This window comes from Triticum dicoccoides, chromosome 5A, assembly GCF_002162155.2.
Source record: "Triticum dicoccoides isolate Atlit2015 ecotype Zavitan chromosome 5A, WEW_v2.0, whole genome shotgun sequence".
Classification (NCBI taxonomy): Eukaryota; Viridiplantae; Streptophyta; class Magnoliopsida; order Poales; family Poaceae; genus Triticum; species Triticum dicoccoides.
In genome coordinates, this window is record NC_041388.1 from 276,499,899 (window position 1) to 276,516,728 (window position 16,830).

The window sequence follows — 16,830 nt, forward strand, 5'->3', positions numbered from 1 at the left end:
CTCGATCGACGCAGTTGGCTCCGAATTAAGGGTTGAAGCCGATGCGGGTGCGGCCTTCAGGGCACTGTTAGGCGGCAGAGCTAGATCATGCTCGTCATGGCAGTGCGGCACGCTCGGCAGTGGCTCGAATCCGTCGAAGATCAAGTCCCCGCGGATGTCAGCCGTGTAGTTTAAACTTCCAAATCTGACCTAACGGCCAGGGGCATAGCTTTTGATCTGCTCCAGATAGCCAAGTGAATTGGCCCGCAATGCAAAGCCGCCAAAGACAAAGATCTGTCCGGGGAGACAAGTTTCACCCTGGACCGCATCACTATCGATGATCATAGGAGCCATCAAGCCTGACGGCGAAGACACAGAGGAACTCTTAATGAAAGCACCAATGTCGATGTCAAAACCGGCGGATCTCGGGTAGGGGGTCCCGAACTGTGCGTCTAGGCCGGATGGTAACAGGAGGCAAGGGAAACGAAGTTTTACCCAGGTTCGGGCCCTCTCGATGGAGGTAAAACCCTATGTCTTGCTTGATTAATATTGATGATATGGGTAATACAAGAGTAGATCTACCACGAGATCAGAGAGGCTAAACCCTAGAAGCTAGCCTATGGTGTGATTGTTGTTGTGTATGTTGTCCTACGGACTAAAACCCTCCGGTTTATATAGACACCGGAGAGGGTTAGGGTTACACAAAGTCGGTTACAATGGTAGGAGATCTACATATCCGTATCGCCAAGCTTGCCTTCCACGCCAAGGAAAGTCCCTTCCAGACACGGGACGAAGTCTTCAATCTTCTATCTTCATAGTCCAGGAGTCCGGCTGAAGGTATGGTCCGGCCATCCGGACACCCCCTAATCCAGGACTCCCTCATCAGGGCTAGGGTGTCAAACGAGCTGTCAAGTGATCTCAGGAGCGTCTTGACAATTTCATGTTTGGTGATCTCAGTAGCACCGAGAGCTTGAAGCTCATTTGTGATGTCAGTGAGGCGATCAAACGTGAGCTGAACATTCTCATTGTCGTTTCTCTTGAAGTGGTTGAAGAGGTTGTGAAGGACACTGGTCCTTTGATCTCTCTGGGTTGAGACGCCTTCGTTGACCTTGGAGAGCCAGTCCCAGACTAGCTTCGATGTTTCCAGAGCACTCACACGGCCATATTGTCCTTTGGTTAGATGACCATGGATGATGTTCTTGGCAGTAGAATCCAGTTGAACGAACTTCTTCACATCAGCAGGGATGACACCTTCACTAGTCTTGGGAACGCCATTCTTGACGACATACCAGAGGTTGACATGAATGGCTTCAAGATGCATGCGCATCTTATTCTTCCAGTAGGGATATTCAATTCCATCGAAGATGGGGCACGCAGTGGAGACTTTGATTATCCCTGCAGTCGACATAGCTAAAACTCCAAGTGGTTAAACCGAATCACACAGAACAAGGGAGTACCTTGCTCTGATACCAACTGAAAGTGCTAGTTATCGACTAGAGGGGGGTGAATAGGCGATTTTTATTGAAGTCTTCAAAACATGGAAGTTTCGAAGACAAATGATAGAAATGAACCTATTAACATGCAGCGGAAGGTAGACTACACTAGACAAGCCATAGTCAAGTATACAATGAAGTGAAATCACGAAGACTAATAGCAGCTAGGCAGTATGGATCAGGATGGAAGATAGTATGAAGCCAATCAGAACAAACAGTCACATAGTGAAGACAAATAGATAATGCAATCAGGCAATGACTCCATAAGGACCAACTGTAAATAAAGAGAAGGAAAGGATAGAACCAGTTGCTTGGTGAAGACAAGGGATTTGTTGGACCAGTTCCAGTTGATGTGACAACTGTACGTCTTGTTAGGGAGGCTGAGATTTAACTCAGAAGACCGTGTCTTCACCTTATTCCCCTTGAGCTAAGGACACATAGTCCTCGCCCAATCACTCAGGTAAGTCTTTAAGGTAGACTTCCAAACCTTCACAGACTTCGTTCACCGGTGATCCACAATGACTCTTGGATGCTCAGAATGCAACGCCTAACTGGCTGGAGGATTCACAGTCCTCAAGTGTAACAAGTCTTTAGATCACACAGACAGGAAGACTTCAGTTATGCCTAACACTCTTTGGCTCTGGGTGTTTAGGGCTTTGTCCTCGCAAGGATTTCTCTCTCAAAGGCTTCGAGGTGGGTTGCTCTCAAACGACAAAAGTCGTGCGCTAACTCTAAGCAGCCACCAATTTATGGTGTAGGGGGTGGGCTATTTATAGCCACTAGGCAACCCGACCTGATTTGTCCGAAATGACCCTGGGTCACTAAGGAACTGACACGTGTTCCAACGGTCAGATTTCAAACACACGCGACAGCTTAACTTGGGCTACGAGTAAAGCTGACTTATCTAGCTCTGGATAAGACTTGCTCTCATTGTCTTCGCTCGAAGACTTAGGATTTGGTTGAGCATCACTTTAGTCATTCTGACTATGTTCACTTGGACCCCACTTCACAGTACGGTGGTTCCTATGACTCAACAAAGAAGAAGATGAAACTACGAAACAACTATGTCTTCGCGCTCCAAAGTCTTCATGCGATGTCTTCTCATGTCATAGTCTTCAATGTGAATATCTTCACATACCACCATAGTCTTCAATGTTTTCACACATTTTTAGGGGTCATCTCCGGTAGGTAAACCAAATCAATGAGGGACTACTACCTGTGTTATCCTACAATTCTCACAAACACATTAGTCCCTCAACCAGGTTTGTCGTCAATACTCCAAAACCAACTAGGGGTGGCACTAGATGCACTTACACTTTGTATCTTCGGGGTTGCTCTCCTCTTCTTCCTCTTCGTCCTCTTCTTCCACCCTAACCTTGGCTTTTAATGCAAGGTTGGGCTTCTTTGCTCTTTGAGAACGTAGCACCGCATTGTCGGCGGTTTTGTCCAAGATGCTCATAGCCACAAACTCATCCAACATTTCACTTGAGGACAAGGTGTGGAAGTCCGGCCTTTGACGAATGACGGAGGACATGGCCTTGTGGTAAGGCATCATTGCCTTGAGGAATTTGCGCTTGATCCAATTGTCATCCGTATCCTTGCTCCCATGATCTCGGAGTGAGACCGCGAGTTTGGTTACTCTCCGATAAATCTCACGAGGTTCTTCATCTTCTTTCATTGCAAACTCATCGGCTTCATCTTGCACCACTTCATAGTTGGAGCGTTGAATGCTTGCGCTTCCCCTATAGAGGGAAACAACTTGGTGCCATGCATCTTTGGCCATGGCGAAGGGCCGGAGGTGAGGAAGATCTTCGGGTGGAATTGCATCTTGGATGATGAAGAGAGCATTCTCATTGAATTGATTATCCGCGGCTTCTCTAGGAGTGAAGTTGCTTCGGTCATGCGGATATAAACCTTCTTCAATGATTCTCCAAAGATTAGTATTCACATGATTTAAATGATGCTCGAAATGATAGACCCAAGAATCAAAGTCCTCATTTTTCACAATCTTAGTGGGAGGACCGGCATGATTCAAATGAGTGGAAGGAATCGGTCCACCATAAACAAGTGGAGGTTCCACATGGGCAAAGAGGCCGGTGCCATTTTTACCACTAGAAGAAGGAACCTTTTCACTTGTAGCTTCCCCCTTGTCGGAGTTAGCATCCGTCACCTTGTTAGTGGGATCACTCACTTTCAACGGTGCGGTGGAAAGTTTAAGCCCATCTATGAATTTATTAAACATGCTTTCAACCTTAGTCGTCATGGAGGTTTTCAATGTTTCCAAAGCCACATTGAATTCCTCACGAGAGACCGCGGTTCCCCCCATCGCCCGTAGACGAGATCGGATTCACACCGGAGTGCTCCTCCACACCATCTACGGTGTCAACCATACTCTTCGAACGACAAAGTCCTTAGTAAAGAGACGAGGCTCTGATACCAATTGAAAGGATCGATATAGTTGACTAGAGGGGGGTGAATAGGCAACTAAATTTTTTTTAACTTTTCTTTACCAAATTAAACTTTGCATCAAAGCAGGTTGTCTAGACATGCAACTATGTGAGCAACCTATATGATGCAACAACAACAAGCACATAAGCAAGCAAGGGAAATAACACAAATAAGCTTGCACAAGTAAAGATACGAGATAACCAAGAGTGGGGCCGGTGAAGACGAGGATGTGTTACCGAAGTTCCTTCCTATTGAGGGGAAGTACGTCTCCGTTGGAGCGGAGTGGAGGCACAATGCTCCCCAAGAAGCCACTAGGGCCACCGTATTCTCCTCACGCCCTCACACAATGCGAGATGTCGTGATTCCACTATTGGTGCCCTTGGAGGCGGCGACCGGACCTTTACAAACAAGGTTGGGGAAATCTCCACAACTTTATCGGAGGCTCCCAACAACACCACGAAGCTTCACCACAATGGAATATGGCTCCGTGGTGACCTCAACTATCTAGGGTGCTCAAACACCCAAGAGTAACAAGATCCGCAAGGGATTAGTGGGGGGAATCGAATTTCCCTTGGTGGAAGTGTAGATCGAGGCCTTCTCAACCAATCCCTAGAAAATCAACAGTTTGATTGGCTAGGGAGAGAGATCGGGCGAAAATGGAGCTTGGAGCAACAATGGAGCTTAGGGTTGGAAGAGGTAGTCAATTCGGAGAAGAAGATGCCCCTTATATAGTGGAGAGACAAATCCAACCGTTATCCACTTAACCAGCCCGCGACATGCGGTACTACCGCGCCAGCCAAGCGGTACTACCGCAAGGGCTCACGGTACTACCGCAGCGAACCGCGGTACTACCGTGGCCATGGCAGGAGCTAACCCAGGCCTATAGCAACGAAGCTGGAGCGGTACTGCCGCCCGCGCGGTACTACCGCACCCCCTTGCGGTACTACCGCAAGGCAGGGTTGGACCAGCCTGGGAAGGCCGTGGACAAATAAAGAAACGTACGTGGCCAGTTCCGCTGATTTTCAAATAGTGCAAAAATCCGACATGGTACTACTGCTGAAGGCAAGCGGTACTACCGCGCACGGAGCGTATGTAAAAAATTACATCCGCCCCTACTTCCGCTAATGGTGTTGTGCCGGACCAGGACTCACGGTACTACGGCTCCCAAGGAGCGGTACTACCGTGACCACCTACGGTACTACCGCAAAGGCATGTGGTACTACCGTAGGGGGCTGTGGTACTACCGCTCCGAAGAGCAGTACTACTGCAAGCCTCAGAACAGCAACATTAGGAATTCTTCTTTTTGCACAAACACGAAGAAATGGAGGATGCTCCAAAGTGCTAAGGGAAAGCCGGTGCAAAGAGGAGTAAACGTGTACGTGACGATTCCACCCAAACCTTTCCAAAGCGGACCCCCTCTTAATAGTACGGCTTTCCTATGACTCAACTCCACCGAAAAAGGAACGTAGAAAAACACCATCTTCAATAACCTTCGAGTGGCTCCTAACCATCTTGTGCCTAGTAATGAAATATCTGAAATACTCGAGACACACGATTAGTCCGCAAATGCATTGTCATCAATCACCAAAACACCTTGGGGATAAATATGCCCTTACAATTGTTCATGCTATAATTGTATTAATCGGAAATCGTAATACATGTGTGAATACATAGACCACAACATGTCCCTAGTAAACCTCTAGTTGACTAGCTCGTTGATCAATAGGTGGTTATGGTTTCCTGACCATGGACATTGGATGTCGTTGATAACGGGATCACATCATTAGGAGAATGATGTGATGGACAAGACCCAATCCTAAGCATAGCACAAGATCGTGTAGTTTGTTTATTAGAGCTTTTCTAATGTCAAGTATCATTTCCTTAGACCATGAGATTGTGCAACTCCCAGATACCATAGGAGTGCTTTGGGTGTATCAAACGTCACAACGTAACTGGGTGGCTATAAAGGTGCACTACAGGTATCTCCGAAAGTGTCTGTTGGGTTGGCACGAATCGAGACTGGGATTTGTCACTCCGTATGACGGAGAGGTATCTCTAGGCCCACTCGATAATGCATCATTATAATGAGCTCAATGTGACTAAGGAGTTAGCCACGGGATCATGCATTACGAAACGAGTAAAGAGACTTGCCGGTAACGAGATTGAACGAGGTATGGGGATACCGATGATCGAATCTCGGGCAAGTAACATACCGATGTTCAAAGGGAATTGTATACGGGATTGACTGAATCCCCGACATCGTGGTTCATCCGATGAGATCATCGTGGAACATGTGGGAGCCAATATGGGTATCCAGATCCCTCTATTGGTTATTGGCCGGAGAGGTGTCTCGGTCATGTCTGCATGGTTCCTGAACCCGTAGGGTCTACACACTTAAGGTTCGGTGACGCTAGAGTTGTAATGGGAATCGTATGTGGTTACCGAAGGTTGTTCGTAGTCCAGGATGAGATCCCGGACGTGACGAGGAACTCCGGAATGGTCCGGAGGTGAAGATCGATATATTGGACGAAAGGTATTGGAGTCCGGAATTGTTCTGGGAGTACCGGGTGATGACCAGTGTGACCGAAAGGAGTTTCGGAGGCCCCGGCAAGCGTTGGGGGCCTTATGAGCCAAGGGAAGGGGGCACACCAGCCCACTAAGGGGCTGTGCGCCCCTCCCACCCCATCTCACGTAACCTGGAGAGGTGGGGGCGCCTCCCCTAGGGCAGCCGCCCCTCTCGGCTTGGGGGGCAAGTTTCCTAGGGGTTGCGGCGCCCAAACCCATCTAGGGTTTCCCCTGTGGCCACCGACCCTCCCCTAGGGAAACCCTAGGGCGCCTCCTCCTCCCCCCTTCCCCCCTATATATAGTGAGGGAGAGAGAGGGCAGCCCCACCCCTTCCCCTGGCGCAGCCCCTCCCTCCTCCAACACCTCCTCCTCCTCTGTAATGCTTGGCGAAGCCCTGCAGGAGAACCGCAAGCTCCACCACCACGCCGTCGTGCTGCCGGAGTTTTCCCTCAACTTATCCTCTCCCCTTGCTGGATCAAGAAGTAGGAGACGTTCCCAGGTTGTACGTGTGTTGAACGCGGAGGCGCCGTCCGTTCGGCGCTAGATCAGATCTTCCGCGATTTGAATCGCCGCGAGTATGACTCCATTAACCGTGTTCCTGTAACGCTTCCGCTTAGCGATCTTCAAGGGTATGAAGTGTTGGGGAACGTAGCAATAATTCAAAATTTTCCTACGTGTCACCGAGATCAATCTATGGAGTCATCTAGCAACGAGGGAGGAGTGGATCTACATACCCTTGTAGATCGCGCGCGGAAGCGTTCAAGAGAACGGGGTTGATGGAGTCGCACTCGTCGTGATCCAAATCACCGATGATCCTAGCGCCGAACGGACGGCACCTCCGCGTTCAACGCACGTACGGAGCAGCGACGTCTCCTCCTTCTTGATCCAGCAAGGGGGGAGGAGAGGTTGATGGAGATCTAGCAGCACGACGGCGTGGTGGTGGAAGTAGCGGGATTCCAACAGGGCTTCGCCAAGCGCTGCAGGAGGAGGGAGATGTGTCATGGGAGGGAGAGGGAGGCGCCAGCGCTTAGGTGTTGCTGCCCTCCCTTCCCCCCACTATATATAGGGCCAAGGGAGAGGGGGGCGGAGCCTTGGCCCTTCCTCCAAGGAAGGGTGCGGTCAGGGAGGAGTCCATCCTCCCCAAGGCACCTCGGAGGTGCCTTCCCCTTTTAGGACTCTTCCTTTCCTCATCTCTTGGCGCATGGGCCTCTTGGGGCTGGTGCCCTTGGCCCATACAGGCCAAGGCGCACACCCCTACAGCCCATGTGGCCCCCCAGGGCAGGTGGCCCCACCCGGTGGACCCCCGGGACCCTTCCGGTGGTCCCGGTACAATACCGGTGACCCCGAAACTTGTCCCGATGGCCGAAATAGCACTTGCTATATATAATTCTTTACCTCCGGACCATTCCGGAACTCCTAGTGACGTCCGGGATCTCATCCGAGACTCTGAGCAACTTTTGGGTTACCGCATACTAATATCTCTATAACCCTAGCGTCACCGAACCTTAAGTGTGTAGACCCTACGGGTTCGGGAACCATGCAGACATGACCGAGACGTCCTCCGGTCAATAACCAACAGCGGGATCTGGATACCCATGTTGGCTCCCACATGTTCCACGATGATCTCATCGGATGAACCACGATGTCAAGGACTTAATCAATCCCGTATACAATTCCCTTTGTCTAGCGGTACGATACTTGCCCGAGATTCGATCATCGGTATCCCGATACCTTGTTCAATCTCGTTACCGGCAAGTCTCTTTACTCGTTTCGTAACACATCATCCCGTGATCAACTCCTTGATCACACTGTGCACATTATGATGATGTCCTACCGAGTGGGCCCAGAGATACCTCTCTGTTTACACAGAGTGACAAATTCCAGTCTCGATTCGTGCCAACCCAACAGACACTTTCGGAGATACCTGTAGTGTACCTTCATAGCCACCCAGTTATGTTGTGACGTTTGGCACACCCAAAGCACTCCTACGGTATCCGGGAGTTGCACAATCTCATGGTCTAAGGAAATGATACTTGACATTAGAAAAGCTTTAGCATACGAACTACATGATCTTGTGCTAGGCTTAGGATTGGGTCTTTGTCCATCACATCATTCTCCTAATGATGTGATCCCGTTATCAATGACATCCAATGTCCATGGTCAGGAAACCGTAACCATCTATTGATCAACGAGCTAGTCAACTAGAGGCTTACTAGGGACATGGTGTTGTCTATGTATCCACACATGTATCTGAGTTTCCTATCAATACAATTCTAGCATGGATAATAAACGATTATGATGAACAAGGAAATATAATAATAACTAATTTATTATTGCCTCTAGGGCATATTTCCAACAGTCTCCCACTTGCACTAGAGTCAATAATCCAGTTCACATCGATATGTGATTAACACTCAAGGTCACATCCCCATGTGACTAACACCCAAAGAGTTTACTAGAGTCAATAATCTAGTTCACATTACCATGTGATTAACACTCGATGAGTTCTGGGTTTGATCATGTTATGCTTGTGAGAGATGTTATAGTCAACGGGTCTGAATCTTTCAGATCCGTATGTACTTCGCAAATCTCTATCTCATCTTGTAGATGCAGCTACTAAGCTATATTTGGAGCCATTTCAAATAACTGTTCTACTTGGAGCTATTCTAAATTGTTGCTCCATTATACATATCCGGTATCTCTACTCAGAGCTATCCGGATAGGTGTTAAGCTTGCATCGACGTAACTCTTTACGTCGAACTCTTTATCACCTCCATCATCGAGAAATTTCCTTAGTCCACTAGTTACTAAGGACAACTTTGACCGCTGTCCTGTGATCCATTCTTGGATCACTCTTGTACCCCTTGACTGACTCATGGCAAGGCACACTTCAGGTGCGGTACACAGCATAGCATACTGTATAGAGCCTATGACAAAAGCATAGGGGACGACATTCGTCCTTTCTCTTTCTTCTGCCGTGGTCGAGCTTTAAGTCTTAACTTCATACCTTACAACTCAGACAAGAACTCCTTCTTTGACTGATCCATCTTGAACACCTTCAAGATCATGTCAAGGTATGTGCTCATTTGAAAGTACTATTAAGCCTTATAGATCTTAATGCTTAATACTCAAGTAGCCTAATCCAGGTTTTCCATTGAAAAACACTTTTCAAATAACCCTATATGCTTTCCAGAAATTCTACGTCATTTCTGATCCACAATATGTCAACAACATATACTCATCAGAAATTCTATACTGCTCCCACTCAGTTCTTTGGAAATACAAGTTTCTCATAAACTTTGTATAAACCCAAAATCTTTGATCATCTCATCAAAGCGTACATTCCAACTCCGAGATGCTTACTCCAGTCCTTAGAAGGATTGCTCGAGCTTTGCATACTTATTAGCATCTTTCATGATTGACAAAACCTTCCGGTTGTATCACATACAACCTTTCCTCAAGAAAATCATCGAGGAAACAATGTTTTTGACATCCTATCTGCAAGATTTCATAAATAATGCAGTAATCGCTAATATAATTCCAACAGACTCTTAGCATCGCTACGAGTGAGAAAGTCTCATCATAGTCAACTCCTTGAACTTGTCGGAAAACATCTTAACGACAAGTCGAGCTTTCTTGATGGTGATACTTACCATCATTGTCCGTCTTCCTTTTAAAATCCATCTGTACTCAATAGCCTTACGACCATCGAGCCGTTCTGCCAAAGTCTACACTTTGTTTTCATACATGGATCCTCTCTCGGATTTTATGGCCTCGAGCCATTTATCAGAATCCGGGCCCACCATCGCTTCTCCATGGCTCGTAGGTTCATTGTTGTCTAGCAACATGACTTCCAAGACAGGATCACGTACCACTCTGAAGTAGTACGCATCCTTGTCATCCCACGAGGTTTGGTAGTGACTTGATCTGAAGTTTCATGATCACTATCATAAGCTTCCACTTCAATTAGTGTAGGTGCCACAAGAACAACTTCCTGTGCCCTGCCACACACTAGTTGAAGAGACGGTTCAGTAACCTCATCAAGTCTCCACCATCCTCCCACTCAATTCTTTCGAGAGAAACTTTTCCTCGAGAAAGGACCCGATTCTAGAAACAATCCCTTATTGCTTTCGGATCTGAGACAGGAGGTATACCCAACTGTTTTGGATGTCCTATGAATATGCATTTATCCGCTTTGGGTTCGAGCTTATCAGCCTGAAACTTTTTCACATAAGCGTCGCAGCCCCAAACTTTTAAGAAATGACAGCTTAGGTTTCTCTAAACCATAGTTCATACGGTGTCATCTCATCGGAATTACGTGGTGCCCTATTTAAAGTGAATGTGGTTGTCTCTAATGCCTAACCCATAAACTATCGTGGTAATTTGATAAGAGACATCATGGTATGCATCATATCCAATAGGGTGCAGTTATGATGTTCGGACACACCATCACACTATGGTGTTCCAGGCTGTATTAGTTGTGAAACAATTTCCACAATGTCTTAATTCTGTGCCAAACTCGTAATTCAGATATTCATCTCTATGATCATATCATAGATATTTTATCCTCTTGTCACGACGATCTTTCAACTTCACCCTGAAATTACTTGAACCTTTCAATAATTCAGACTCGTGATTTATCAAGTAAATATACTCAACATCTTACTCAAATCATCTGTGAAGTAAGAACATAACGATATCCACTACACGCCTCAGCACTCATTGGACTGCACACATCAAAATGTATTACTTCCAACAAGTTGCTTTCTAGTTCCATTTTACTGAAAACGAGGTTTTCAGTCATCTTGCCCATGTGGTATGATTTGCATGTCTCAAGTGATTCAAAATCAAGTGAGTCCAAATGGTCCATTTGCATGGAGTTTCTTCATGCATATACACCAATAGACATGGTTCGCATGTCTCAAACCTTTCAAAACAAGTGAGCCCAAAGATCCATCAACATGGAGCTTCTTCATGCGTTTTATACCGATATGACTTACGTGGCAGTGCCACAAGTAGGTGGTACTATCATTACTATCTTTTGGCATGAACATGTGTATCACTACGATCGAGATTCAATAAACCATTCATTTCAGGTGTAAGACCATTGAAGGTATTATTCAAATAAATAGAGTAACCATTATTCTCTTTAAATGAATAACCGTATTGCGATAGACATAATCCAATCATGTCTATGCTCAACGCAAACACCAATCTCGATGGTAGAGGGAGCGTACGATATTTGATCAACCTTGGAAATACTTCCAACACATATCGTCATCTCACCTTTAGCTAGTCTCCGTTTATTCCGTAGCTTTTATTTCGAGTTACTAACACTTAGCAACCGAACCGGTATCTAATACCCTGGTGCTACTAGGAGTACTAGTAAAGTACACATTAACACAATGTATATCCAATATACTTCTATCGACCTTGCCAGCCTTCTCATCTACCAAGTATCTAGGGTAATTCTGCTCTAGTGGATGTTCCCCTTATTACAGAAGCACTTAGTCTCGGGTTTGGGTTCAACCTTGGGTTTCTTCACTAGAGCAGCAGCTGACTTGCCGTTTCATGAAGTATCCCTTCTTGCCCTTGCCCTTCTTGAAACTAGTGGTTTCACTAACCATCAACGATTGATGCTCCCTTTTGATTTCTACTTTCGCGGTGTCAAACATCGCGAGTTGCTCAAGGATCATCATGTCTATCCCTGATATGTTATAGTTCATCACGAAGCTCTAATAGCTTGGTGACAGTGACTATGGAGAACCATCACTGTCTCATCTGGAAGATTAACTCCCACTCGATTCAAGCGATTGTAGTACTCAGACAATTTGAGCACATGCTCAACGATTGAGCTTTTCTCCCTTAGTTTGCAGGCTAAGAAAATCGTTGGAGGTCTTATACCTCTTGACGTGGGCACGAGCCTGAAATCCCAATTTCAGCCCTCAAAACATCTCATATGTTTCGCGACGTTTCAAAAACGTCTTCGGTGCCTCAACTCTAAACCGTTTAACTGAACTATCACATAGTTATCAAAATGTGTATGTCAGATGTTCGCAACATCCACAGACGACGTTCGAGGTTCAGCACACTGAGCGGTGCATTAAGGACATAAGCCTTCTATGAAGCAATGAAGACAATCCTCAGTCTACGGACCTAGTCCGCATAAATGCTACTATCAACTTTCAACTAAATTTTCTCTAGGAACATATCTAAACAGTAGAACAGAAACGTGAGCCACGACATAATTTGCGAAGACCTTTTGACTATGTTCAGGATAATTAAGTTCATCTTATGAACTCCCACTCAGATAGACATCCCTCTAGTCATCTAAGTGATTACATGATCCGAGTCAACTAGGCCGTGTCCGATCATCACGTGAGACGGTCTAGTCAACATCGGTGAACATCTTCATGTTGATCGTATCTTCTATACGACTCATGCTCGACCTTTCGGTCTCTTGTGTTCCGAGGCCATATCTGTACATGCTAGGCTCGTCAAGTCAACCTAAGTGTTTCGCATGTGTTCTGAGGCCATGTCTGTACATGCTAGGCTCGTCAACACCCGTTGTATTCGAACGTAAGAATCTAACACCCGATCATCACGTGGTGCTTCGAAACAACGAACTGTCGCAACGGTGCACAGTTAGGGGGAACACTTTCTTGAAATTTTAATGAGGGATCATCTTATTTACTACCGTCGTTCTAAGCAAATAAGATGTATAAACATGATAAACATCACATGCAATCAAATAGTGACATGATATGGCCAATATCATATTGCTCCTTTTGATCTCCATCTTCGGGGCTCCATGATCATCATCGTCGCCGGCATGACACCATGATCTCCATCATCATGATCTCCATCATCGTGTCTTCATGAAGTTGTCTCGCCAACTATTACTTCTACTTCTACAGCTAACGGTTAGCAATAAAGTAAAGTAATTACATGACGTTTATGTTGACACGCAGGTCATAAATAAATTAAGACAACTCCTATGGCTCCTGCCGGTTGTCATACTCATCGACATGCAAGTCGTGATTCCTATTACAAGAACATGATCAATCTCATACATCACATATATCATTCATCACATCCTTTTGGCCATATCACATCACATAGCATACCCTGCAAAAACAAGTTAGACGTCCTCTAATTGTTGTTTGCATGTTTTACGTGGCTGCTGTGGGTTTCTAGCAAGAACGTTTCTTACCTACGCAAAAACCACAACATGATATGCCAATTGCTATTTACCCTTCATAAGGACCCTTTTCATCGAATCCGATCCAACTAAAGTGGGAGAGACAGACACCCGCTAGCCACCTTATGCAACTAGTGCATGTCAGTTGGTGGAACCAGTCTCACGTAAGAGTACGTGTAAGGTCGGTCCGGGCTGCTTCATCCCACAATGCCACCGAATCAAGATTGGACTAGTAACGGTAAGCATATTGAACAAAATCAACGCCCACAACTACTTTGTGTTCTACTCGTGCATAGAAACTACGCATAGACCTAGCTCATGATGCCACTGTTGGGGAACGTAGCAATAATTCAAAATTTTCCTACGTGTCACCAAGATCAATCTATGGAGTCATCTAGCAACGAGGGAGGAGTGGATCTACATACCCTTGTAGATCGCGCGTGGAAGCGTTCAAGAGAACGGGGTTGATGGAGTCGCACTCGTCGTGATCCAAATCACCAATGATCCTAGCGCCGAACGGACGGCACCTCCGCGTTCAACACACGTACAGAGCAGCGACGTCTCCTCCTTCTTGATCCAGCAAGGGGGGAGGAGAGGTTGATGGAGATCCAGCAACACGACGGCATGGTGGTGGAAGTAGCGGGATTCCAACAGGGCTTCGCCAAGCGCTGCGGGAGGAGGGAGATGTGTCATGGGAGGGAGAGGGAGGCGCCAGGGCTTAGGTGTTGCTGCCCTCCCTTCCCCCCACTATATATAGGGCCAAGGGAGAGGGGGGCGCAGCCTTGGCCCTTCCTCCAAGGAAGGGTGCGGTCAGGGAGGAGTCCATCCTCCCCAAGGCACCTCGGAGGTGCCTTCCCCTTTTAGGACTCTTCCTTTCCTCATCTCTTGGCTCATGGGCCTCTTGGGGCTGGTGCCCTTGTCCCATACAGGCCAGGGCGCACACCCCTACAGCCCATGTGGCCCCCCGGGGCAGGTGGCCCCACTCGGTGGACCCCCGGGACCCTTCCGGTGGTCCCGGTACAATACCGGTGACCCCGAAACTTGTCCCGATGGCCGAAATAGCACTTCCTATATATAATTCTTTACCTCTGGACCATTCCGGAACTCCTCGTGATGTCCGGGATCTCATCCGGGACTCCGAACAACTTTCGGGTTACCGCATACTAATATCTCTATAACCCTAGCGTCACCGAACCTTAAGTGTGTAGACCCTACGGGTTCGGGAGCCATGCAGACATGACCGAGACGTCCTCCGGTCAATAACCAACAGCGGGATCTGGATACCCATGTTGGCTCCCACATGTTCCACGATGATCTCATCGGATGAACCACGATGTCAAGGACTTAATCAATCCCGTATACAATTCACTTTGTCTAGCGGTACGATACTTGCCCGAGATTCGATCGTCGGTATCCCGATACCTTGTTCAATCTCGTTACCGTCAAGTCTCTTTACTCGTTTCGTAACACATCATCCCGTGATCAACTCCTTGATCACACTGTGCACATTATGATGATGTCCTACCGAGTGGGCCTAGAGATACCTCTCCGTCATACGGAGTGACAAATCCCAGTCTCGATTCGTGCCAACCCAACAGACACTTTCGGAGATACCTGTAGTGTACCTTTATAGCCACCCAGTTATGTTGTGACGTTTGGCACACCCAAAGCACTCCTACGGTATCCGGGAGTTGCACAATCTCATGGTCTAAGGAAATGATACTTGACATTAGAAAAGCTTTAGCATACGAACTACATGATCTTGTGCTAGGCTTAGGATTGGGTCTTTGTCCATCACATCATTCTCCTAATGATGTGATCCCGTTATCAATGACATCCAATGTCCATGGTCAGGAAACCGTAACCATCTATTGATCAACGAGCTAGTCAACTAGAGGCTTACTAGGGACATGGTGTTGTCTATGTATCCACACATGTATCTGAGTTTCCTATCAATACAATTCTAGCATGGATAATAAACGATTATGATGAACAAGGAAATATAATAATAACTAATTTATTATTGCCTCTAGGGCATATTTCCAACATGAAGATGCACTCCTTCTCTGTCGTTGCTAGCATCTCCTAGATTGATCTTGGTAACACGTAGGGAAATTTTGAATTATTACTACGTTCCCAACAATTGCTTCTTTTGCGACCTCTCAAGCACGACAAGTGCGATGGCACGCCAACTGAGCCGCGCTCTAAGCTCCTCCGGTGAAAGCTGTCGGGTCGTCATGGCCAAGTCAAGGTGAAGAACGACCTCTAGGGCCATGCAGTGTTGAAGCTTGGTGTTGGAGAGAAGGGACCTGCTCCACATCCGGAGGCGCCTACTAGTGTGCTGCAACTTGTGGAAAAGGATCCTATATGGATCAGAACGAGTGCAAGGTTCATTCCATGCTTGAAGGGCCACGTAGGAGAACCCTGGCATGCGCGTCCAGAAGCACTCAAATTTGAACGATCTCGGCTTCCTCTGACCGCGGCTGCTAGCAAGCAAGAGCGAATAATGGTCGGAGAGCGAGGAGGATAAGGCGTGGAGGATATGACCGTCAAAGGAAACGTCACAGTTATCATTGCAGAAGAAATTGTCGACCTTGCTCATGGTAGAGTTCTCTCTTTCATTACTCCATATGAATCGACTATTGTACAAGTGGAATCCTTTGAGATAACAATCTTCAAGGGTGCTACCGGACCAGTTAAGATGACTTCTTTTAATGTTGGTGTTGTTGTTTTTGTCACAGACGCGATAAACATGATTAGAGTGGCCGAGTGCGAACAACCGGGAACCCGGTGTCAGTGAGACAACACAGAGTTCAGCAAAGAACTCGTCCTTCTTGGACTGGTCTGTAGGCCAGTAGACAATGGTCATGGTGAATTTCAGCATGGATGACGCTGAAAGGCAGTAGACCCCTAGATTCTGGGAGTTGAGAGTAAAGTTTTTTTACTTTCAAAGCTTAGGGATCAAAAGTAGATTCAGCCAATAGTTTAGAGACAAAAGTTCTATTTCTCATGAATACTTTCTTTGTGGGATTCTCATCAAGATATTTGTATATCTGGCGGTTACAAGGGAAATAAACGATGGCGTATTCACAAAAATAAATAAATAAACGATGATGTATTGTCAATTTGCGACACTCTATTCCC